The sequence below is a fragment of the Lissotriton vulgaris genome, chromosome 7 (assembly GCF_964263255.1).
Source record: "Lissotriton vulgaris chromosome 7, aLisVul1.2, whole genome shotgun sequence".
In the NCBI taxonomy this organism is placed as follows: Eukaryota; Metazoa; Chordata; class Amphibia; order Caudata; family Salamandridae; genus Lissotriton; species Lissotriton vulgaris.
The window spans coordinates 62,229,382-62,250,386 of NC_141695.1; positions in this window are offsets into that span (position 1 = coordinate 62,229,382).

A 21,005-nucleotide genomic window follows, 5' to 3' on the forward strand; every position below is an offset into this window, starting at 1 on the left:
CAACGTTTGGCTCCTCAACACTACCTTTCAAATAAATATAGAAAAAATATGATTATTAATATATTACAAAAGTACAACAGTGGATGACACGCACAACCCGGAAAAAGAAAGCGTCAAATTAACTACCTGAAATAAAGGAAAGTTTGCTTGTTGAATTCGAAGAAAAAGAAAAAAACTTGGGCTTCGAAACGAGGCTGCGCATTAAAAGAGAGTACAACTGCTACACAAAAAAAAGGAAAGTTTTACATACTATAATAGAAATGAAGGGGCATATTATCAACAAAAGGCGATACAATATAACCGCTTCTATCGGCAGGAAACTGCAGATGAAGCGGCGGTAATGGGCTTGATAATAGACCCTTGTAAATTCCCGTAGCAGCCCAGGTTCTGATGTTAACCTGGGCTTCTATGGTTATTCACAAGGGCATATTATCAAGCCCATTATCGGCCCTTTATCAGCAGTTTCCTGCTGATAAAAGCGGCGATAATGTATCGCCTTTTGTTGATAATGTGGCCCATTGCTCTTTTTTTTGACCAGTAAACTTAAGTGCATATAATGAAGGACCGGTGTTAAAATTATCACCGTTTTATTGGCAGGAAACTGCCGATAAAACAGCGATAATGAGATTGATAATATGGCCTTGTTATTTCCCATGTTAACACCAGAACATGCGCTTCTATGGGTAAGAATTATCAATATACACCATTTAACAAAAAGCACAATCTGCGAACTGAACTCTACCTCTCTGCCAAATTTCGTGTAATTCCGTTCAGCCGTTGGGGCTGTAGCCCTGGCTAAAGGTCCCCATGAAAAATTGAATGGGGAAAACACATTTTGGGACACCCTTTTTCTCGGTCCCCGCTTGACGAATCACCCCCAAACTTCCAGGGAAGGAGCGGAACCAAGCAGGCCATTTTCTGGAGAAATTCGCAAACATTCGTCCACTGACACCAAAGTTATTCCAAATAGAGTGTTGTGGATTTCCTATGGAAATTAGGTCCTAACTATACCTACCTACTGGCGACCGCCAGTGGGTAATATATATAAATAAAAATGTAACTTCATTTGTTCAAAATCTCAAATCTACGAAAGTTCTTCACCGATTTCTTTGAAATTTTGAAACAACGTTGCATTCGAATACGCGCGTTTTTTTTATATACACAAGGTTCGATTTGAATACGCGCGTGTCGAATACGTGCGTGTTATTAATTGAAAGCCCAAACAGACATATAAAAATGTCAATGTGCGTTTGATAAAAATCTTAAATCTACGAAAGTTCTTCAACGATTGATTTGAAATTTTGACACAACGTTGATTTCGAAGAAGCACGTGTTTATATATACACAACGTTGGATTCGAATACGCTCGTGTTTTTATATACACAAGGTTGGATTTGAATACGTCCGTGTCAAATACGCACGTGCTTTTAATCTAAAGGACAAACAGACCCTATTGATTTGGTTGCTGCGCAACAACTACAATAGGTGCATAGAGACAATAGTCTACATATATTAGGATGGACAGTTGGTGTCAGGATGGCAGACCGGGAAGTGGGTGGAGGGAGGGGGGAGGAGTTTGTTCACTTTGCAACATTAAGAAAGGACGCATAGAGAAAATAGTGTAAATAGATTAGTATGGACAGTTGGTGTCAGGATGGCAGAACGGGAAGTGGGCGGAGGGAGGGGGGAGGAGTTGGTTCACTTTGCAACATTATCGCGTGTTTATATATACACAACGTTCGATTAGAATGCACGTGTGTACAAAGCGCCCGTGTTTTTAAACGAAAGGCCGAACAGACCCTATCGATTTGCTTGCTGTGCTACAACAACAAGGGACGCATACAGACAATAGTGACAAAAACATATTGTATACCCACAAGCATTGTGAAATTAAACATATTCGAAACGTGTGCTTACTCTTTTCTTTCTCTTCCATTTAACCCGACTGAGCCACAGCAACGCGTGGCCGGGTACAGCTAGTATATATATATTTCTCTTTCCACGAAGGAGCATTGTCTTGGATATATATATATATATATATATATATATATATATATATATATATATATATATATATATATTACCTACTGGCGGACGCCAGTAGGTAGTTATAGTTAGGATTTTTTTCAATGTTAAATCTCAAAATTCTATTTGGAATAACTTTGGCACCGGTTGACGAATCTGCCTGAAAATTTCCTGAAAATGGCCTCGTCGAGCTCCGGTCCTTCCTTGAAAGTTTGGGGGGGATTCGTCAAGCGGGGGCCGAGATAAAAGGGGGGTCCCAAAACGCGTTTTCCCCATGTTAATTTCCATAGGGCGGTCGATTTCACTTTTAGCCCGAACGGCTGAATGGATTTACACCAAACTTGGCAAAATTGTAGGGACTGGTAGCCCAATGTGCCTTTGCTATATCTCAAGATATGTGCTCCAGTGGATTTTGAGTAATTTAGGTTCAAAAAAATATATATATCTATAGCAGCGCACCGGTGCACGCACCGGAGAGCGCTCCAGGCGCGCCACGCGAGGTGCGCATGGAAAGCTGATTGGCTCTCGGGTGTCTGTAAACATTCGAAACAGTCCAGAGCGGTCGCCATCTTGTGTCTCTGTAAAATCGAGACATAAGAGGTGGCTAAAACAAAGTGGGAACTGACCATAAGGCGTCAGGGATAGACCACTTTGACCCCCTAGGTTTGATGTGGGGGCTATAAAAGGGCCCTGCGGGGCATTTAAAATATTTTTTTTTTTTTCGTTTTGCGCGGGGGAAGCGCACGGTGCGCGCACCGGGGAGCGGCCCTGGGAGCGCACTATGATGAAAAAAGGTGACAGAGTGTTTAAAAAATGAAGTTTTGATTTAGAAATTGGAGGTAGTTCTAAAAATAACTTTTTTTTTCTTCTTTTTGTTGTTTTATATTTTTTTTGTGTTTTTTGAACTTTTTGAACTTGTTTTGGCTTTTCAAAACAGTTTTATATATTTTTTTGTATTTTTTTGGGGGGAGAAACAAAAAAAGGGAATTGAAACTGGCTCAACTGGAGCAAAAAAACAAAAAACCCAAAAAATTACTTCTTTTTGGGGCACTTGTGATTATCACCTGCAAGGACGATGAGTTTCACACTTTGTTCCCCATAGGAGATAAGCTTGCCACAAGCAGTGCAAGTAATTTTAAAATCAGCAAATCTCGGCTGAATGCAAGGCATCACCTCGGATGTTTCTGGTTCCGAAGAAGTGGGTTGGTTTCTTTGTGAGGGGGTCCTTGATGAATGGGGGAGGTTACTGGCCAGTTCCCGGAACTCTGCACGAGAGTAGTTGTTTGGATGCTTTCTTGTCATGTGCCGAATCATGGTATAGTTACCAAAAGAATATTTCTTATTTGGGTTGCCCCGTGAAAGTTCATCATTGCAGATGAGGCAAGTGACTTTGGGCGCATTCACCTTTTTTTTCCCCTCTGGAATTGAAAAAAACTGCCAAATGAAGTGTGGTTTGGGTTTATAAGGTGTGTTTTCTTCAGGCAGCCATCTTCTTCTCCCCTCCTCCTCTTCCTCTTCCTCTTCCTCCTCCTGTTCTTGACCACCAATATAATTTGGAGCTGGTCCTCTTGGTTGTTGTGGTGGTGGTGGTGGGGCAGATGCACCAGCTGATGCTACTAATGAAGCCATTATTTAGAGCAAAAAAGTAGACAGAGCAACAAACAAGTCTTCCTCAGTCAAAGGACAAAGTCAGAATAAGGAAAAAAGGTGGGGTCTTTCATCATTTAGAAAAAAAAACTGTCCTGAACCAATGAGAAGTGTTATTTTCAGGTCACAAGACCAGGGGCTTCATCATTATGAAACCAAAACTGTTATGAACCAATGAAAAGTGTTATTTTCTGCTCACATGACCCGACGCGCTTACGCTACGCGCCCGGGGCGCGCCCGGGGGCGCGCCCCGGGTCGCGCAGCGTAAGCGCGTCGGAAGTTTACGTTGTGCGATCGTATTCGCTCGAGTACTTCCGGGTGCGCTTACGCCGTGCGTATCACGCGGTCGCGGCTACGCGATACGTCACGATCATGTTTTCGTTTGCGATATTGGCGCTCACGGGGCGCCATGAGTGATGTCACTGACCATGTCATGAGTGATGTAATATGTCATGTCATCAGCAGTGCATTGCACGCGCAAGTTATAGTGAGTCCGACTAACTATAACGTGGGAATTTCAATGGTTTTATATCAGTAAAATTTCCAGCTAACTATAACTGGTGTGAAACCTATGGTTTTTTCAGTGAATATATATATATATATATATATATATATATATATATATATATATATATATATATATATTTTTTTTTTTCTTTTTTTAGACACTGACAAAGCTTTTTAGCGCAACGCGTCTGTCGGTGGTGAAGGGGGTTTGGAAATAAATAGACTTTAACACCTTGACACCGGAGTGCTTGCCGTTTCTTTCGACCGGATTGGTTGGATTGTGTGGCTGCATATATATATATATTACCTACTGGCAGTCGCCAGTAGGTAGTTATAGTTAGGATCTACTTTCCATAGGAAATCCGCAACATTCTATTGGGAATAACTTTGGTGCCGGTGGATTAATCTTCGAGAATTTCTCAAAGTAGGTGGCCCGCTCCGCTCCGCTCCGCTCCGCTCCTTCCCTGAAAATGTGGGGGGGATTCGTCAAGCGGGGGCCGAGATAAAAGAGGGTCCCAAAACATGTTTTCACCATGTTAATTTCCATAGGGCGGTCGAACTCACTTTTAGCCCGAACGGCTGAATGGATTTCCACCAAACCTGGCAAAATTGTAGGGACTGGTAGCCCGATGTGCCTTTGCTAGGTCTCAAGATATATCCTCCAGTGGTTTTTACGAAAATTTACTTTGAAAAAATATATATTGGGCTACATTGGGCTATATATATTTTAGAGCCCAAATGTAGCCCAATGTAGCCCAATGTAGCCCAAAGATGGCCACCAGAGACAAAAAAAACAAATGTAGCCCAAACATTGACCTTTACATATACATATATAAAACATGTTTATTTTTCAGAAAGGCACACATTCACTGGATGGTGTCATCAGTGATGTCATGAGTGATGTCACTGACCATGTCATGAGTGATGTAATATGTGATGTCATCAGCAGTGCGTTACATGCACAAGTTATAGTGAGTCCAACTAACTATAACGTGGGAATTTCAATGGTTTTATGCCAGTAAAATTTCCAGGTAACTATAACTGGTGTGAAGCCTATGGTTTTTTCAGTGAATTTAATAGGTTTTTTAAATGCTAAACCCTAACTATAACTGGTGTGAAACCTATGGTTTTTTCAGTGAATATATATATATATATATATGATAAACCACTGAGTAGCTAAAGTTAAGTCAGCAAAAGCTTTTTCAGTTTGTTGCTAATTTCTTTGGCCCTGTTTGAAGAATCTCCACAATACATGCCAAAAGGTGCTCTAGTTTGCTTAGTTTGTGCATGGAAAGTTTCATGATGATCGGTCAAGTGGTGACTGAAAAAAAGGGGGGGTTCCAAAATGCAAAATCCCCATGTAGTTTCCATAGACTTGTGTAAGAAGTGCTGCCTCAAAAAACTGCTGAACGGAATTACACCAAATTTGGAAAGAAGCTAAATCTTGGTCTGTTTAATGTGCTTTTTGTGATTGTAGTTTAAAAAAATATTTGTTCATCTGGATGGTGGGTCCACAAGAGGCTCTAGACACTCTTGCTGAAGGTCCAAATCAAAAATAGAGAATTCAGATTGGCCCAGGGAGCATTTAATCCCTTGTGTCAAATCGCCCCTACAGAGTCAGACTCCCTTGGGAGTGAGCGCTTTGATTGTTTAACAACAAGATAAGAAAAAGTTTGCTGGCAGACATTACATGACTCTAGGACTTAGTACCCTATCCGGAAGTTAAAAAAAGAAAGTGATAAAGAGGGCAGGGTAGGAAAGCCCTGCTTCCCTAGGCTCCATCTGGGTGACCCAGATAAATACCCTTAGGCCCAAAATGCAAATCAATTGGCAATTTATGCAGCAATTCCGTGGGACTCCCACTGGAGTGGCCCTGGGGGATGGGGTCCCCAGGACCTTTTAAAGGCTTAGGAATAGTGACCATGTGGCCCCCGTCCCCTTTTTTAAAAAATATGTCCCTGGGGAATGGGATCCCCAGGGCCTAATGAGGCTAAGGGCAGTGCCACATGGCTCCCCTCCCCTTGGGGATAACGTCCCCAGGGCCTAATGAAGCTCAAGGATAGGAGCCATGTGGCACCTTCCCCTTTAAAATACATAAGGCCCTGGGAGATGTGGTCCACTCGGCCTCATTCGGCTTTTGTTGGGGGGCAACATGGCCCCCTCCTCTTTTCTAGCTGTATGGCCCATGGGATGGGATTCCTGGGCCTAATAAAGGGCGGAAGGGGGCCTTTGCAGTCCCCTCCCATTTTTAATTGAATTTTTATATTTGGCCTTGGAGGATGTGGTCATAAACGTACACCCCAGAGGGAGATGTGGATGGATGCACCAGTCTGGTGAGCCAACATGGATGGGGATAATAGGAAGTCATCTATCCGTGTACTAGAGCCATGCACACAGGAAATTAATGTGTAATTCTGGGTAATGGAATGAATAAGTCTCTAAGGATCTACTAGGGAACGACAGAGATAAGATCTAGAAAAAGGCCCAATGTGAGGAGGAGGGGGATAATGGAGAGTCTACTAGTCAAGAAATGGGTCGAGTACCAAGTTGCAGTTGCCCAATTATGGACTGCTGATGTAAAATACTGGCCATGTCATTGAAGGTGTCGCTTTTGGTATCGGTTGGGACATAGATAGTACCAATCAAGAAGGTCTAGCCTGAAATTGATGCCCTTAGAAAGATATAGTGACCATGTTGGTCCCTCCATATCTTGCTCACCTGTAGTGGAAGTGTTTTGCTACCAGGATAGTGACTTACCTGTTACGATAGAGGTGCATAGTGTGTGCCTCACCATTTCCAGGAAGGTATTTCTAGCATGAGATTCTCTGCCCACCCACTCCCAACAAAGTTTTGTGTTTCACATCAGTAGGATACGTGTCCTGTAGGAGAACAAGGTCAGGGCGGAGGAATCTCTTATAATTCAGCACCTTGCCTGCTGGAATTCCAGTGAGGAGTCCAATGATAGCTTTGTTATGGCCGGTAGAAAGTCTCTGAGAAATCCTAGCATATCATCACCTTCCAACTTTTTTGGGACCCCCAAGAAACAAAGGTTATCACATTGATTCTGGTCTTCCAACTCCACAATTTTCTTTTGGAGGTACCAGTGATCCAGTTTCAAATCTATTGCTGAAGAAATTTGGTGGTAATGTGATCCAAGCATGATTCTTCTCCAGTGAGTTGGGCATTGAAGATGGCAAGTTCGAGACAGATGGACTGTACATCCATTGAGATCTTGGAGGCATTATCAGCCACCTTTTTCATAGGTGTCTCATAGGCAGACAGTTGCTGTAAGATAGTGTCCAGAGCTGTGTCATGTCTTTAGTCTGTATCCTTGCCATCCTCTCATTTAGCTGCCATAACTTCCAGTGAAATATGTAATTTCTATGTTGCTGACACCGCTGGCGCATCTGCAAGGGACTGTAGCATGCACAGGCAGTGCGAATAGCCACATGAATATCAGATGGTATCTGAGAGGCTTCAACTCAGTGTAGAGAAAGCCGAGTCCCAGCACAGATATAGAATACACAATGCTTAAATAGTCTTGAGGAGGTGGGAAGTTACCTGGCTGAAATGCATCAAACTTCTATGGATTAAATGAGCCTTTCCCTGGCTCCCCTTGGAGGAAAGAGTCACTTTAAAAATCCTCACTCATGCCTACAAATGCCTACACAAAAACGGACCCAAATACCTCAACGACAGAATCTACTTCCATTTTTTTTTTTTTTTTTTTAAATATATTTTTATTGCAGGAATCAGTAAAAAGTTACATAATGGACCAGCATTACAAGGTCAATGGAGGATAATAGAACGCAACCTCCCCCCATTCAATAAAACATCCCATCACACAGCCATTCAGCCCACAACCCGAGGGTCGGGCGGCGAGTACCAGGGAGGGTCCGACGGGAGGGTCAGGCCGGTCCGAATGATCCACAGTCCATCATCTGCTTTTCTAAACCATCCTACCAAAAGGGAACAAAAAACAAAACCCCCCCAAAACACTATGAACTAAACAGAGCCCACCCCACCCCCGCCATCAGTGTATGGAAAGAGATGTAAAAGGAATCATGGGAGAGTCTTCTGGGAACTCTACAGAGATGTAAAGTACAGCTGTCTATCGGGACTCAGGGCGAGCAGCATCTTCACTGTCTGAGTCGCTGGAAACGCAATAATCCCTGAGGGCTTGCACTAGTGTCTCCCATTCTAGCGCTGCCTCCTGCGCCTTCTCAATGTGTTGTCGCCTAGCTAGCTGGTATCGCAGCGTGCTTTCCCCTGCCGCCCATTTCAGAAGTTCGCTGTGCCATCGAGCCCACGTGGGGCCAACCCTCGCCTTCCAGTTCCTAGTGACCTCCCGCTTAGCAAGGAGAAGCCCTAAGTCGATGAATTTACTGGAAATTTTATTTTTGGGGGTATGTGGAAACCAGTGCAAGAGTTCCACCGCCGCGTCAACCGACAAGGACCTCCCTGTCACTCCCTGTAGGGTGTCTCCCACCTCAAGCCAAAAGGAGGATAATCCTGGGCAGGACCACAGCATGTGGAGGAGGTCTGCCCCTGGCGCGCGGCACCTGGGGCAGTCCGCAGAATCCGTGGCAAAGTATTGTTGGATCTTCGCCGGGGTCAAATATGCTCGGTGGAGCACATAGAAGTGGACCAGTTGAAAGCGGGCGTGGCGCGTGCCCTTCCAGGTCCGCCTCATAAGTTGTGACCAAGTTGTCTCCGGTATCTCCTTCCCCACGTCCGCCTCCCAGCGTTTTCTCAAGGTGGTGAGGGGGGTTAACCCCTCGTTAATCAGTCTGTTATACAGGCATGTAACCGCCTTGACCGTACCTGCAGACATCATGACGTACTGGCATAGGAGGTTCCTCCATGCCGCTCTTCCAGTGCGCTTGAATCGCTCGGACCAGGGCTGTGTGCAATAGAAAGTCGCCACGAGGAACATCGAAGCGGTCATTGAGCTCCTGAAAGGGCAGCAGTGCCCCATCCTCGTAGAGGTCACCCACCAGCTGCAGGCCCGCGTCCTCCCAATCCGCTAGTCGCGACCAATCACTGCCATGAGGCAGGGCCGTCAACATACCCAAAGGTATCTCGGGTGCGTACGGCAATCGCAGCCGTCCCCGAGGGTGGGCGCGGCCCCAGCATAGTTGAATGGTCCTCTCCTCGAGCGTCAGGTCCTGCGAGGTCAGACGTTGGTGCAACGCAATAAAGGAGATAACATGCCTGGCCATCCCTGTGCCCCTCCCAGACTCCGGCCCACGGAATTCCCTGGCGATCTCCTGAGTGAAGGTCTGGAGCTGGGCCGCTAAGTAGTATTTCTCAAAGTCCGGCACCGCAAGACCACCCTCAGCTTTCGGCCTTGTCAGGGTCTTAAGGGCCACTCTCCGGCGGCCCGAGCCCCAGAGGAATCCCACCACCATTGATCGTAGTAAGCGAAAAGTGGCCGGTGGGATCCAAATCGGCAGTGCACGGAAGTAGTACAGCAGCCGAGGGAGCGCCACCATTTTTAGCAGAGCGATTCGCCCCGCCACCGATAGCGGCAGGGTAGCCCAGAAATCCATGCTACCCCGCAGTGCGTGAGTGCTGCGGGCTATGTTCCCATCCAGGAGGTCAGTCGGGTCATGGTAGACGTACACCCCCAGGTATTTAAAGCAGTCAGGTTCCCACCAGTGGTTCTACCGCTAGCGCGAAGAGAAGCGGGGACAGTGCCCCTCCCCACCGAGTATTGTGAGGAAATCAGCGGGCCTGCACGTACTCTGGCCGAAGCCGAGGCATACAGTACCGTAGTCCACCTGACGAAGCCCTCTCCAAGGCCGAACCGCCGCAATACGCAGCGCAGGTAGTCCCACTCCAGGCTGTCAAAAGCCTTTTCCAAATCCACCGAAAGGACCACCGGGCACGGGGCATCAACGAGCGGCTCTCCCAGCAAACGGAACAGCCTGCGGATGTTCATGGTCGTGTTCCGCTTGGGAATGAATCCGGCCTGGTCCTCATGCACCAAAGAGCGCATGTGACCGAGCAGTCGCGACGCCAGTATGCTGCTCAGTATCTTGTAATCGACCGTCAGCATGGATAGTGGACGGTAGGATGCCGGGTCGGACGAATCCCTGCCCGGTTTGAGGAGGGGAACTACTAAGGCCTCACACATCGAGCCTCGGAGCCGACACAACCGTTTCGCCTCTCTGTAGACTATCAACAGTCTTGGCGCCAGGAGATCGACATAGGCGGAATAAAATTCTATCGGAAGACCGTCCAGGCCCGGAGTCTTGTTCCTCGCCATCCTTTTAATGGTGCTGCGGATTTCACCCAGTTCGATGTCGGAGCCCAGGGCCTTCGCCACGTCTGAGTCCACCGCCGGAAGTTCCAGGGGTCGCAGGTAGTCCTCAATCCGGGAGGGGTCCCCGGCTGAGCAGCTGCGGTATAGGTGCTCATAGTAGCGCAGGTAGCAACTCAAGATCTCAGGTTGAGTGTGCACTTCAGTCCCTTCTGCCGTGCGCATGGACGTTGTCAGGGAAGTTTGGCGTGTGGGATTAGCCAACCACGCTAGCAGTGCGCCCGATATGTCTCCCTCCGCAAGCGACCTAGCAGTATAGGCCTTATAGTCGAAGCAGCGCAGCCGCTCGACTTCCGCTGCCACCGCCTCTTTCGCCGCCGCCGTGCGCTCCTGAAGTTCAGGGTGTCCGGGGCGACGGAGTTCCAACTCATGGAGCTTCCGATCCGCCGTAGCCAAGTCATCAAGGATGACGCGCCGCATGCCCACCTTCTTAGCGATGCAGTAGCCCCTGACCACCACCTTAAAGGCGTCCCATTCCAGCGCCCTCGAACCCGCAGTACCCCCGTTGGACGCGAAATATTCTGAAATTGTACCTTCCAAGTCTGCCTTAAAAACGGCATCCTCTAAGATCTCCGGGCGCAATTTCCAGGTGGGCACAGCAGGGACCCCGGGGAACCAGCGGAGGTCCAGCAAGAGAGGGTTATGGTCTGAAATAGTCCTGGTCAGATATTCAGACCGGACTGCTGCTGAAGTCAACTCCGCCGAGCCCAGAAACCCATCCAATCGGACGTGCAATTCGTGCAGGCCCGAGAAGTAGGAGTAGTCCCTGGTATTGGGGTGCTGTGCTCTCCAGATATCCGTGAGCCCCCAGTGCGTCTGCCATTCCCTCCTACCTTTAGCCACGCGGTGAACCGGAGAGTCAGGGAGGGGGGGGGTGCGAGCGGTCGGCCTCCACATCCACTATTGAATTGAAATCCCCTCCGAGCAGAAGGGGCCCAGAGAAGAAATGGGCTAAGGAGCCCGATAACCCGGAGAGGAAGGCGAGTTGGTCCACATTAGGCGCGTACACACAGCAAACATTCAGATCCCTCCCCCCTAGTGTGCCTGAGATGGCACGTAGCGGCCTTCCGGGTCCACCACAGATTTCGTAACCTGGAATGGGACCCCAGCTCTAATCCAAATTAGTGTCCCTCTGGCATACGCTGAATACGAAGTGCAGAAGACCTGCCCCCTCCATCTACGCTGTAGCGCCGCCCCTTCCGCCTTGTTGAGATGGGTCTCCTGCAGCAGCGCCATTTGCACCCCTCTATGCACTAAATAAGCGTGGACTTTGTGATGTCTAGACATAGTGTGAAGCCCTCGTACGTTCCAAGTGATGCATTTCACATTTGTAACATCAGCCATTGTCCCATATCGTCCGTTCCAAGTCTCTCCACCTCAGTCCCAGCAAAGCAAGAGCAACAAGCAACCCAACCCTGATGGCGGCCATTTTCCCCAACCAAAAAACCACAACTCCCAGTCAAAACAAAACTCTGCCCACCCCCCCCAGAACAGGACCCAAATAGTACCATCTAGTTCCCATCCAAACCATACCCCTAACAATCCCAAAATCCCCGACTAATCCTGCGGTCGCCACCGCAGGAAGGCCTTAAGGGCTAGGTGCGGGCTGGGCGCCGGTAATGGGCCCTCGACTCTCGGACTACCGAGACTAGAAGTGAGCCCAAAGCAAAAGCCATGTCACGAGCAGGGCACCCCTCCCTTCCTCACACCGGAGTTCATGGACAATCGCCAGCCCCTGCCACCTCCGCCGCAAACCCCCACCCAACTGGAAGTAGCTCACCCCATCATCCCTGTCCATCCAAAAGGTCCTCGACTGAGTTAGGAGTGATCACTGGCATGTGGACACTGTCGGTCACCGATTCCTCCGAGTCCGTTGGCGCCCCTTCGTCTCCAGGGTCCGTTTCCTCACTAATGGGGCCTTCTCGCGAACCAGAGATCGTAGACAACATATCCAACACTCCCTTCCGTTCCGCCGACGTCTCCACGGTCGAGGGCCTGCCCGCTTGTCCACGGCGATTCCGAAGCCTGCTGGATCGCCGTCGCTGTCCAGGTTCTGTAGTCAGCTGAGATGACGAGTTGAAACCATCTTTACCAGCCCTATAGAGTTCGAGCCAGTTGCAGACGTCCTCCGGGGAATCAAAAAACTGAGTCTTGTCATCCACGAATATGCGGAGCCTTGCGGGAAATAGGAGCGAGTACTGAATGCCCTCGCTCCGGAGCTCACGCTTGATCGCCAGGAAAGAGGACCGCCTGCGCTGGGTCTCAAACGTGTAGTCTGGGAAAATGTTCACCTGGCTATTCTCCACCTTGTAAGGGCCATTATGCCTGGCGGCATTGAGGATGAGGTCTCTGTCCCTAAAATGTAGCAAGCGAGCCACCACCGGTCGTGGGGCGCGGCCCTGCTGCGGCGGCCTCGCCGGGACCCTGTGTGCTCGCTCCAAGGTGTAAAAGGAGGAGAGGCCTTCAGGTGCCACCGCGTCCCGGAGCCAAGCTTCCAGATAGGCCACCATATCGCCATCCTCAATCTTTTCTGGCAGGCCCACCACACGAATGTTATTCCGCCTATTACGCCCCTCCGCATCCTCCGCTCGCCGCTCTAGGGCCTCAATCCGGGTCAGGGCATCCTTCATTGTCGCAGCCAGGGTCTTCACCGAGCCCTCCACTTCCTTGACCCTATCAGAAAGCTTGCCATGGTCCGCTCTAAGGAGGCCCAAGCTCGTCGCAACCTGGGCAATGTCCTGCTGGAGGGCCGTGCGCGTGGTCGCTATCGCCTCCAGGACCCGGTCAAATTGTTGTTGCAGGTGAGGGCCTCCAGAACTCTCCGGGTCCCTACGATCATCCTTATCCGGCGCCTCCGAGTCTGAGGCACCCGAAGTGGCTCCTTTGGGACCTTTGGGTTTGCCCATGGCGCTGGAGTCCCACGGTGGAAAGTCAATTAGAGGCACCTTCGAGTGCAGGCGTCCACTCTGCCCCTCCCGGCAAATTGTCGTGGAACCGAGGGTCGCTGATCTCTGTCTCCAGGAACTGTTGGTCGTCCGCAGCCTCGGGCCGTGCCACCACCGTGTCGTCGGAGGGCACCGAGAAGGAGGCGGGGACAATCGGCGCCAGGTCGGATAGGCCCGCTTGGCCGATGAGGATCTCGAACGAGGGCCACCAACGCCGCCGGAGACTTTGTGGCGCCAAGGCGCCGTGCTGCCCATGGATTGCAGTTACTCGGCAGGGTGCAGCCGGGTGCGGTCCTGGGGTCCGGTTCCACACACAGGGTCACCAGACGTCCGTATTACAATGTCAATAATAGCCCGGACCTCAGATCATCCGGGATCGGTCACCGTGCTCAGATTCTGGGTAAAGCAACATCCAAATCCTCATATCACAGGGAGATAGGAGGCGGAGGGTGCGCCGTGCCCAACGCTGCTCCTTCGGACTAAGGGTCCCGGCCAAGACGTAGAGAAGGTCCCGGCGCCATCTTGGGTCGCACTCCGCCAGTCCCTAAACTTCGATTTTCCGTCGGAACAACCGGTTTTCAAGTATCACCGGGTGCCCCAGTGGGTCCCAATCAGTTCAATCGTCGATTTGCGGGGACTAGGGTGCCCCGTGGACTCCGATCTGCAGGATCAATGCGGGCTCAGTCCCGGAGCCGAGCTCTCAGGTGACCATCGCCATCGGCGTCCAAGCCACGCCCCCCGACAGAATCTACTTCCATGCACCAAAAAGAAACTTCCGATCTTCCAACCTCGCACTGGCCGGCACCCCTCGCATCCACAGAGCAGGCGGAAGATCCTTCTTTCACATTGCAACCAAGACCTGGAACGAGCTACCGGCAGACATCAGATGCGCCCCCTTCCCTGAACACCTTCAGGAAGACCCTCAAGACCTGGCTCTTCTGCCAAACATATCTGCGCCCCCCCCCCGCCTCAGCACCTTGAGACCCTCAGGGGTGAGTAGCGTACTTACAAATTCCCTGATTGATTGATTTATTGGAAAATGTAATTGAGCAAAGCATCATAAGCCTAATCACACCTAGGGGCAGATTTATGAGGCTGTTGCGCCTCTTTGCGCCGCAATTGCGTCACTTTATTTGACGCAACTGTGGCGCAAACAATGCACCCTATTTACAACGTGACGCATCTAGGAGATGCGTCATGTTGTAAAGCACTGCGCCATAAGGAGGCGTTCCTGTGCAGGGGGGGGGGACGTTCCTGCGCAGGAACACCTCCTGAAAGTGGCTGAGTGAAATCTATGAGATTTCACTCAGTCACTTTCAGGGCAATGCTGCGTCAAAACCCTGCACCTGCTTGAAGCAGGCGTAGGGTTTGACGCAGCATTGTGTAGATGGGGCCCCCCCGAGCCTTGCTGGAGCTGCGTCATGCTTGCGACGCAACTCCAGCAATGCGCCACATTTCCGGCACAGATGCGTCACGCATCTGGGCCATTTTTGCACCATGGTGCGCCGCATTATAAATGTGTCGCACCATGGGTGGCGGAGCTGTGGCGCACTGTGGCGCACGTTAACTGGCGCATCCCTGGGGATGCGCCAATTAACATAAATCTGCCCCCTAGTGTGGGACTCTTTAAACATTATGCTTTTGGTGTATTGGTGTCTTTGAAAGTAGATTACTTTAGGAGACGGATCCAAGGGGTCAAGCAGATATTTGGCAGGTTCTTTTCTTTGTGTAATTCATGTATGTATAAGGACAGTAAATGATATTCAAGACTTGTTTTGTTAATATGTAAGATAATGATTAAAAACCTGTGATACAGTCATAGAGGCACCTATTCCATCCATAACTAGTCAGGATGATCATATACCGGTGCAAACGGTGGCCACCAATTCCAACACCTTCTATAACTTTCCTGAGATCTCTTTGCCAGAGGTTGAGAAGCTGATCAACAACATTAAAAGTGGGAGCCCGTCTGATTTACTACCAGACAGATTAATGGGAACGTTGGGGAGAACACTTGGTTCTGATATTCAGAGCCTGGTGAATCTCTCATTAACAACAGGAAGTGTCCCACGGGAATGGAAAAAGGCCCTAGTCAGACCGATTAGGAAGAACACCTCCACCCCTTGGACCAATATGTCTAATCTTAGGCCGATCTCCCTGTTAACTTTTCTGGGGAAAATCATCGAAAAGCACACAAACAAGCATCTGTCCAACTTCCTGGAACAATCTGGAAGTCTTGATCCTTCACAGCCGGGTTTCAGGCCAAAATAAAGTACTGAAACGGCCCTGCTGTCGATAACGGATGATCTCCGCATGCACCAGGACAGTGGTTATTCCGTCGTCCTGGTGCTGCTGGATTTATCGGCAGCGTTCGATACCATCTCACATAACATCTTGATCGAACGACTGACTGTGAATGGACTCGGCGGCAAGGCACTGAACTGGATAAAGAGCTTTCTCTCCGACCGCACCCAATGTGTCACCATGGGTGATTTCAGGTCGGAAGAGGTTAAGATCACCAAGGGGGTTCCTCAGGGATCTTGTTTGAGCCCAACTCTTTTTAACACCTATGTGGCCCCCTTGGCAGACATAACAAGAGCCTTTGGTTTTTGTCCAGTGTCCTATGCTGACGATACACAGCTGCTTCTTCCCTTCAAATTACTAACTCTGGAGGTTATACAATCTTTCTCCGAGGGGATGAAAGCAGTATCCCCGTGGATGTCTTCCAACTTTCTTCAATGTAATGTTGGTAAGACTGAGGTGATGCTTTTCGGTGAGGCTAAGGTCCAATGGTCCCCTGACTGGTGGCCACTGGATGTAGGCCCAGTTCCTGAACCTAAGCTAATAATCAAGAACCTGGGGGTACGGTTGGAACCGGAGTTGACTATGAAACAACATGGCAACAGCATAGTGGGATCTTGTTTTCATATGATAGGTCCCCTCCGTAGGATATTCCCATTCCTCCCGTACTCCATTAGAAGAACTTTAGTTCAGGCTCTAGTAATCAGCCGTCTTGATTATTGTAATGGTCTTCTGGCAGGTGCAAATGAAGAGGTACTAGACCGTCTGCAAGTAGTGCAGAACACAGCAGCCAGGCTGGTCCTCAATGCCCCCCCCTAGATCTCCATCTAAACCACTGTTGGACAAACTGCACTGGTTGTCCATACGTCAACGAGTGAAGTTTAAGACCTGTTGTACTATACATAAAGGTTTACATGATCTAGGACCGGACTATTTGGCTAAATAATTTGTACCATACATCCCTTCTCGCACACTTAGGTCTAGTGAGCAGCTGCTGCTGAGGGTACCCAAGATCAGAAGGACTAGATTGGGTAGTAAGGCCCTGTCAGTGGCGGGTCCTATCTTGTGGAATGCGCTTCCACTCATATTGAGACAATGTCCCGACCATCTCCTTTTTAGAAAACAACTGAAAACCTTCCTGTTTAGCCAAAATTAGCTGAAGCCTTGTCTTTTAGTTTAAAAATTATGTAACTGATTCAGATGGTTTTAGAATATCACTGTGACTGTTCAGATACCTGCTTGCCGGCTGTCCTGAGCTCGGAGATACCCCTTCGGGAGTTTATTCCTAGCGCTACACAAACCCGCAAATAAATAAATATCCTGGCTATGTATGAAATAGCTGATACAATGCAAGACAAGTGATGTAAAAATGTAAACATGATCCAAAAATGATAAGGTATTATTGGTATATAGAAATATACATTTATTACATCCCTCAAAAGTCTGTTTCTTTTTCTTTGTTGCCCATGATTAAAGGACAGTGAGAATCCCACATTGTCTGGCATCCTCGATCACAGGGATGGGCTGGAGTCTCCTCTCTGACTACATGCAATACTGGTGCCACCTTCTTCCACACTTGGAACATACTCCATCAGTCCGACTCTGACAGTTCCAGGGTGGTTGGGGCGGATGGTAACTGCTAAGCTGGGGCCTCTATGCGGGAGTGCACGGCAACCAAAAAGTCCAAGCATCACCATAAGTCCACTAGGTGATCCATGCCATTCACTTGGCCACAGAAGCAGTCCCAGGTGCCGCAGTTTTAATGGGGAAAGGGAAAATTCCTAGTTGAAAGGCCACCAGCGGGGCTGTTGTGAGTTGTAGGTGAGAAGCTCCCTAATCCCTGAACCATGGGATGGTGCAGAGCAGCTGCCTCCACCACTGGTCAGATCACGGACAAAAAAGCCTCTGTCACCCCTTGGCCATGGGGGACGAGGTGTGAAGGAGCCAAGCGTGAGGGGTTCCATGTGCATGTGGCACAGCCCCTACACCAAGCAGTGTCACTGGGCTGGTGAGGCAGCAGCATATTCAGCGAAGACTTCAGGTCATTGAATGTCCAAACCAGCACCAACCAGCCCTTCTCCTGGTCAGTGATGGAGCCCCCTAATCCGATTTACCATCGGATTGGGGGTTGATGACATGGGAGCTCTTTTAGGGAGCAGCTATATTCCTGTATGTCAGACTCCACCCCCTTCAACGTATTACATCTCACATTATAGATGCAAACATAGTAAAAGATATTTAAAATACACATTAAACATTATCAAGGGTGACATCATTATTGGAAGAGACCTAGCAACAAACCCCAACGCAGGTGTCTCCAACTAGTTGATTGTGAGCTAACAGTAGCTCACATAAACCTTCAGAGCTGCTCTCTAGTCTTGAGTTTCTTTGTAACTGAGAACTGCAATAAATAAGTGTTGCAGTTTCCTGTTAAATTTAACGGAAGGCTATCTTTATTTCACATTATTAACAGGCTGCAGATAGCAGAGCATGATAATGAACAGTGCTCCACTCACAGAGGTTAAGAACTGAAGCTCTGCAGAATTTAACTTTTAAACAACAGTCATTCTCAACTAAATATTTGAGCACGAGAACAAAATGATGTTTCTGGATGCTTTCAAATGAGAAAACAATCAAATAAAGAGTTAACTTAATGATTAAGTTAACTCTTCATTTTAGTTTTCTTCCCTTTCAAAGTGTTTCATTTACAAACAACAAGCATCTTGCTCCCAGTAGTTGTAGGACACAGCGGCATATTTGTAACTGAAATTACAGTCATTTTCTATTAAAATGAAAAAAGAAACTAAAGTGAAGAAAAATGTTTATATGAAACATTGTCTTAATGTTTTTCTCAACTTTACATTAAGCCAATTAAGTCCTTATGTTTTATCCAGCATGCGTATTCACTTTAAATTCCTCACATTTAAACAAATGACTGTATTTTCCTGTAAGAAATATGGCACAATAGCTACAGGGCACTGGGAGTAAAATGCCTGCACTTTGACATGGGAAAAAAAGTAAATGATGAGTTTCATGTAATGCATGTAGAAAATAATTCCATTAAGGGCAGAAGATTTTTTTGTATTCTGAATATTCTGCAGAACATTTTTCTGTACTTTAAATTTCTCTAATTTTAAAAAGAAAGGTTGTATGTTTGTGTTGTACATGTAAAAGTGACATATATGGCAAAAGGTATGTCCTGTGCCACAAGTACATACAGTAAAGGCTCTCAGTCACCCATACACATATCCTATTCATTTACACATATGTTCATACATCCCCAAAGACCATACACTCACTGGCGCACATAGGAGCCCTAGTACCCGTACTCACAATATTTTGTTCACATCATAGTACTTGGATATTAGGTTAAAAGTCATTAAAGCTAGGCAAGGGGGTGTACACTTCAAGTCAGTTTAAAAAAAAAAAGCTGCAGTAGCTCTTAATGTGTAGAAACATGCAAAAATGTTCTAATTTTTCTATAATTATCTTACTGCTTGTCACTGTAAGCCAGAAAAATGCAGCAGAAGAAAGAAAAACATAGTTTTATTTGTGATGCTTTAAACAGCTGCTGTGTGCCCTGACTTGCAATTTGCCTCAGCTGCTGGTTCTGGCATCAGGCATTGTGAATTAAGAACTTGTCTGCAATAACTTATTCCAGTTCTGACTTCTTTTCTGACTGAGTGTGTCACAAGCCACCAATTAAAAAGTAATTAGAGATAGGTGTTTATACAGGGATTGCAGAATCCCATGTATGATATAAAATATATTTTGACTGGCATGGGAGGTGGAGGTATTACTACTTTTTAGACCTTGTGGGGCCGGTTATGATTTTGCATGTCCGAGGCTTACCGGCTGACATGGTAGGTTTACAGTCCGACCGCCCAATTATACAGTAGGTGGTCGGAGTGTAAACCGTCCGGTATTTCACACTAGCTTCCAGCGGGCTCAGTCGGAAACCTTTCATAATCCCCTATGAACAGGATTTTTGCCATCTGGATTATGATGTTGGTCTCCAACATGCTTTTTATGTTGGGCTTTTTGACATGAAAAGTGACTTTGGGGGCACCCATCCCTCAGTGGCCTCCAGTTGGGATCCGGAGAGGTCACCTATGGTGTCCCCTCGTTAAATCCGGCATTGTGTGGCAGGCACTGTAATGTGCCTGCCATGTTTTGCAGGGATTAACAGAAGCTGCCATTTCTCAATGGGAGCTTGAGCTGCGGCCGTTTTCCGACTGCCGCACAAGCTCTCATAGAGAAATGGGAGATTGTCACTGCACCATATACGATCTCATTGTAATTACGGTGTTGGGACCGCCGATCGAAGGTCAGTCGTTCTTGAAGCTGCAACGGTTTTGTCGACATCACAATGATGCCCTCAGTGTTATGATAATAAAAATGTCTGAAGTTAGAGGAGGAGAAAATATTCTTTAGATATTTGTTATTATTATTATAAAAGAGGGGATGCAGGCCCGTATTCTGAGCAATAGATTTGCTTGACTTAGTTACTTGCTGTCTATGATACTACTTTCAGTACAAACAAAGAAGACGAGAGCCTGTGCCAAAGCTGCCATAACCACCTTCTCAAATGATTTTTAGTAGACAAGCCATAAGTGTTGCTACTTTTATTTCCTTTTCTTGTCAGGAGCATAAACAATGGCAGCCCAGAGTGTGATGGTAAAATGTGTATGACAATGGTGGAGAAGAAATAACATATGTAGAATTGAAAGGGGAATTGCAGGATGCCTACAGGTAACGTCACAAGACTTTTTTGACTATTATTTTTTATCTTGATTTTTTTTAATGCACCCTCGGACCCTTGTCCACCCATATATTTCACATGGCACAGGACATAATCAGCGGACAACTTAGCACACTGTATAAAGAAATCATAACATCAAGCATCTTTCCAGATGCTTGGAAAATGGTGTAAAATCTTCCTTTACTGAAAAAACAACTTAGATCCAAGCGGCGATAGTAATTACCGACCAATAGCACTGATTCCTTTCCCGGCGAGAGTTTTGGAAAAAATCTCAACTCCCAACTAACGGCCTTTATTTCCATGGCGGACGTACTGCGTCCGTCCCAGTATGGTTTCCGAAAAGGGCATGGCACAGAAACTGCCTTGATTATAGCAGCAGAGGAGATCAGGACAATACTGGACACTGTAGCCAAGGCCGCCTTGATCCTGTTCAATCTGTCGGTGACTTTTGACACCGTGAACCACGACATTCTAATCAAACGGATCCAAGAGG